General features: G+C 37.0%; 1 pseudogene; it reads left to right on the top strand.

Annotated features, from left to right (window-relative positions):
* The first annotated feature begins 1,648 nt into the window (after positions 1-1,648).
* On the top strand, positions 1,649-4,101 carry LOC124971105 (CCR4-NOT transcription complex subunit 7-like; annotated as a pseudogene).
* The last annotated feature ends 947 nt before the right edge of the window (positions 4,102-5,048 follow it).

Here is a 5,048-nt window from a genome sequence, read left to right on the forward strand (position 1 = left end):
GGCTCTGCTCTTCGTGATCAGTCATGGATTTTAATCAAGTTCATGCCTACACCTGCCACTGCTCATTGCCTGGCCACTCTGCCACTCCACCGCTCCTTGAGAACTCCTTCCAAAATGAATGAAAGTTGTCCTACAGTGTTTCCCATGGTTGCAGCTACCTCTCAGGCTGAGGGACAATTAATCTTTGGGTCTGGTCACATTGGGACTCTACAGCCCAGGGGATGACCTTGGACAACTCTGTTCACCTGAGCCATGTTCTCTCCCTTTATACAATGCAACTGATGATAATTCTTGATTAGCATGAGAGCAAGGATGTTTTCCACCATCTGTGTGTCAAGCAGATACTGGAAGCAGAGAAGACTGGTGAGCAAGAGAGCAAGGTCCCTGCCCTGCATGTGGAGAAGTCCAGCAGGATTAAAGGAGCATGTTTACACAGGACCTGGCCTTCTGCTACTCTCTAGCTCTGTGGTGTTTGTCACCTTCATTAGCCTTTGAGCACAAGATGTGCACAGCTCCTTGGCAAACAAGAGCCATCTGTGCTCTCCTGGCCAGCCAGCCCCACGCATCTCAGAATGAGGAAGCCCAGGTGTCTGATCATGGCCATCTTTCTCAAGACTGGGTCTTGGAAGGAGAGCCTCTTTATAACTCTGTGTAAATAGCTTTCATTCTGATGGCTTGACTCAATGCTGCAGAGATGAGACAGCAGTTGGGGACTTGGGTTACAAACTGCAGAAAATAAACTCAGTTCTTTAAATAAAAACAAGTTAAAAGACACTGGAGAGGTCAAGGGAACCTGATGGTAAAGTTCAGTGAGAAGCTGGGCTGTGCGAGGTGATCACAGTGCCCAAAACCCTGCACAGCCCTCCATGGATGCTGCTGCAATGTGAGCACACTGTAGGACTTTCTGTTGTCCCTTTATCATTGCTCAGATTCAAAGTTTCCAGAGAAAGAACCTGATTGGTTGGGTGTAGGCATCTGAAGTTCTTCCCAAACAACTTGGTATTGAAGGATGAACAGAAACTTGATAAAAGGCCAAAGGAAGGACATTCCAGATAAGAACAGCATGTATGTCCTCACAAAGGCATTGGGGCCTCTCAGAGTCATGCAGCCACACTATTCCAGGTGCTTTCCTCATCATGTCCTTCAATGCTCAAAATGCTTCAAAAATAGCCCTATATTTTTGGAAAACTGGTTGCATTGTTTTATAAAAATGCTAAAGATTCTCATAAAAATCCAAGGTAGTGTCGTGTCATCATCTAGTGTCCCCTCTAGGACGTGTGAAAAGCTACAGGGCAGCATGTATTTGGGAGTCAATCTGGCTTTAGTAAATATCAGAATCTTCACGCTGGCTCTCTGCCAGGGAAAAGAGTTATCTGTGACACGAATGCGTCTGTGCTGTCCTGTTTCTCTGGGAGCCTGCGGAAATGGTACCTACAGTAATGAGAAGGCTTTTGGTGACTCTTCAGGGCATTTGGAGCAGCATAAAGAGAGAAGTGGAGGAGAGCAGTGTTTACAGTGTCATTCCAAAATGTCTGTACACAAATAAAGGACAAAATATTTTATGAAACAGATCTTCAATCAAACATAACTTTTTTTTTTAAACATAACGTTTTGATGCTTGGCATCTAGACTCCCTTGTGCCCTCACTATGCCAGCAGCAACTGTAGATCATAGCCAAAGGATTTGTGAAGTTTAGGCTTGTAACCTGGATGAAGAGATGAAGAAAATTTGTCAAGTTATATGAAAATACAATTACGTTGCTATGGACATCGAGTTTCCAGGTGTGGTTGCGAGACCCATTGGAGAATTCAGGAGCAATGCTGACTATCGGTACCAACTATTGTGATGTAACATACACCTGTTAAAGATAATTTAGCTAGGACTGACATTTATGAATAAACAAGGAGAATACTCTCCAGGAATTTCAACCTGGCAGTTTAATTTTAAATTTAATTTGATGGAGGACATGTATGCCCAGGATTCTATAGAGCTACTGACAATGTCTGGTATGCAATTTAAAAAACATGAGGAGGAAGGAATTGAGACCCAGTACTTTGCAGAACTTCTTATGACTTCAGGGGTGGTACTCTGTGAAGGGGTTAAATGGTTTTCATTTCACAGTGGTTATGACTTTGGCTATTTAATCAAAATTCTTACCAATTCTAATTTGCCTGAAGAAGAACTTGACTTCTTTGAGATCCTTCGATTGTTTTTTCCTGTCATTTATGATGTGAAGTACCTCATGAAGAGCTGCAAAAATCTTAAAGGTGGACTGCAGGAAGTTGTTGAACAGTTAGAGCTGGAAAGAATAGGACCACAACATCAGGCAGGATCTGATTCATTGCTTATAGGAATGGCCCTTTTCAAAATGAGAGAAGTATGAAGACATCAGTGCCTTTTTCTCACTTGGTTATTAGGTTGAGAATATTAAAGATTTGTTGGCAAAAGTTTTAGGCACTAAGAACCTACTAAGTAAAAGTGTAGATAGAGGTACCATATAAGTAACATTCACCACACTTAAGTGAAAGTATTTAAAATTGTTCATCTTGAAATGTAGTTCTGAAGGAAAAGGAAGAATAAGTTCTTCATAGGAAAAAAGCTTAAAAATTTTAAACTGCCTTACAAATCATATAGATACAACTTTATTATTTTTCAAGTGAGAAAATAGGCAGAGGCTAGTAACTTTTCTCTAGGATCAAACATACTACTAGAAGGAGAACTCCACAGGTCTTAGATTTCAGTGCTACTTACACCAAGTTAGGGAATTTAATCCCTAGTATGGCCTTTTTTTAGACCTGAAACTTAATGGTAAAATTTCATTTGCTTGTACCATTTATTGCTTTGAATATTTTGTAGAGTAGGACTCATGCTTTTTATTGGATTGAGTCTTACAAAGGAGTTTTGGATTCTGAAGGGGTTAAATAAATCTAAAAGTAGAAGCTAAATCAAAAATTGGGAAGAATTGTCATATGTGATCAGTAACTCAAATATAAAGTCATTAGATGTAGAAGAAATTTAATGAACTCAAGTCTACGCTTAGATCATGTAATTGTTAGGCACAGTTATACCTTGCAGGTAAACATAAAAAGGAAATGGGTGGTGCAAAAACAAAATAGCATGTATTTTTTCCCTATAAAACAGTTTTCTTTTTGCAAAATATTTCATGTGTAGTATGTTCTCCTAGATATTAAGGAGTTGACTGAGACTGGGACCTAAATATTTTTGCAGAAATGTATTAATAATAATAGAAAGCATTAAATCTGTTTTAGTACTATTAATTCAGAAGTGATTTAATTGTCCATTTATGACAAGGAAATACTTTATTTTTTTTACTTTTGCCAGTGCTTCATTACAGAATTAAAACTACTTTTAAAATTTTTCAGATTTGCATTTTACAAATGCTTTAGTAGTTTAATTAATGGTGGATTTCTGGCACTAATTTGTTATCTTTATTTTTCTTGGCTTCTTCAAGCACTGTAGCCTAGTGTGGAAGTTCATATTTTACTTTCCATAACTAATTTAGTTTTTATTTTTAGTCATTTCAGCCTTGCTTGTAGATACAAAGTCACTTAAAATTTTCAGTATTTTTCTCCACTAAAACCTTCATTTTTTCCTTCACCATCATTAGCTATTTTCATTCATTCTTACTGTTGAGTATCGTTAAATTAATGGAATAAAAATGTCTGCCATTTTTTCATGCTTAAAAATTCTCATAAAAAAGGTCTAAATGTTAATGAGAAAGACATGTATTTATACATTTTTTTGTATAGTCTCTGGTTTTCTTTGAGCTCTGTACTTCCTGAAGACATCAATCTTATTTGTTAAACGTATGTGTGTGGCTTCAAAGGAACGCCATAGAAAAGAACTGTCAATATAGTTAAAAGAGTCAGTACTTAACATCACTGAAATATAAATTGCGAGGTACCTTTTGGTTAAAATTATCTTTTTTTCTTCTTCAAAATTCCTTTTTAGATGTTCTTTGAAAATCATATTGATGATGCCAAATATTGTGGTCATTTGTATGGCCTTGGTTCTGGTTCATCCTATGTACAGAATGGCACAGGGAATGCATATGAAGAGGAAGTCAACAAGCAGTCATGACATGAAATGGTTCTTTTTATTTTATTTGACCTACACACATGCTTGTATATAGGTTTTATCTCTGGTTGAATCATTTGAACAATAGACAGTACCTTTTCCCCCCTTTTGTAGCCCATTTTTTTTTTTTTTTTTGCCTTTCAGTACTAAGTATGACAGTTCCTATCTCAGATCTTAAAAAATAGAAGTATATGCAGGTTAAATTTGACCTTAATTTAAAATATTTGTTAGCAAGCGTGTGTGACACAGTGGGGAAAGCTGCGTCATATTGAATAATTTGATAAACTTTACCTACTTGAGCTTGTCCCCCCCAGCCCCTTTCCTAAATTAACTAGCACTGACCGTAATTTATTTCCCTGTTTCATGTCTCTCCCTTCCATTCTGCAGGAGTTTTAGCTATTTGAGATTGTGGAGCATCAATTGTGCACTTTAGAGAGTGATTCCAATCATCTGTTTTATCAGAAATTGTGGTTTTTCTTGCTCTTAGCTAGAAAAATGACCATCTGCCAACTTTTTACAGTATTTGTTTTTGACCTACAGAATATAATTGCACAAGTGTTGTGCAAATTGTTGATTCAGCAAGACTAACAACAATAAACTACTGAGGAGCTTTACATACAGAAAGGAACTACTCTTTTTGTATGTACTGTTTAATCTTCCAAGCACATCTAGTGTCTGTCAGTTTCTAATTGGTATATATAGGCTGCTCTGTGACTGAAGAATTTTCAAACCAGCTTTACACCCTTCAGGAAAAAAAAACCCTTATGATTGGATATTTAGTATCTGCTAGGAAACTGGCATTCAAGAGATTGAGGCTACACTTGTTTTATGATAGCACACTTCCTTTGATCTGCTTTTTATTCCATCACTGTTAACCCTTTTTATTTTATAGCCATACTTAATGATGCTATTGATTTGTTGATTATACAAATCAATTTCATTAAAGTCTA

The sequence above is a fragment of the Sciurus carolinensis genome, chromosome 19, assembly GCF_902686445.1.
Source record: "Sciurus carolinensis chromosome 19, mSciCar1.2, whole genome shotgun sequence".
NCBI classification, from domain to species: domain Eukaryota; kingdom Metazoa; phylum Chordata; class Mammalia; order Rodentia; family Sciuridae; genus Sciurus; species Sciurus carolinensis.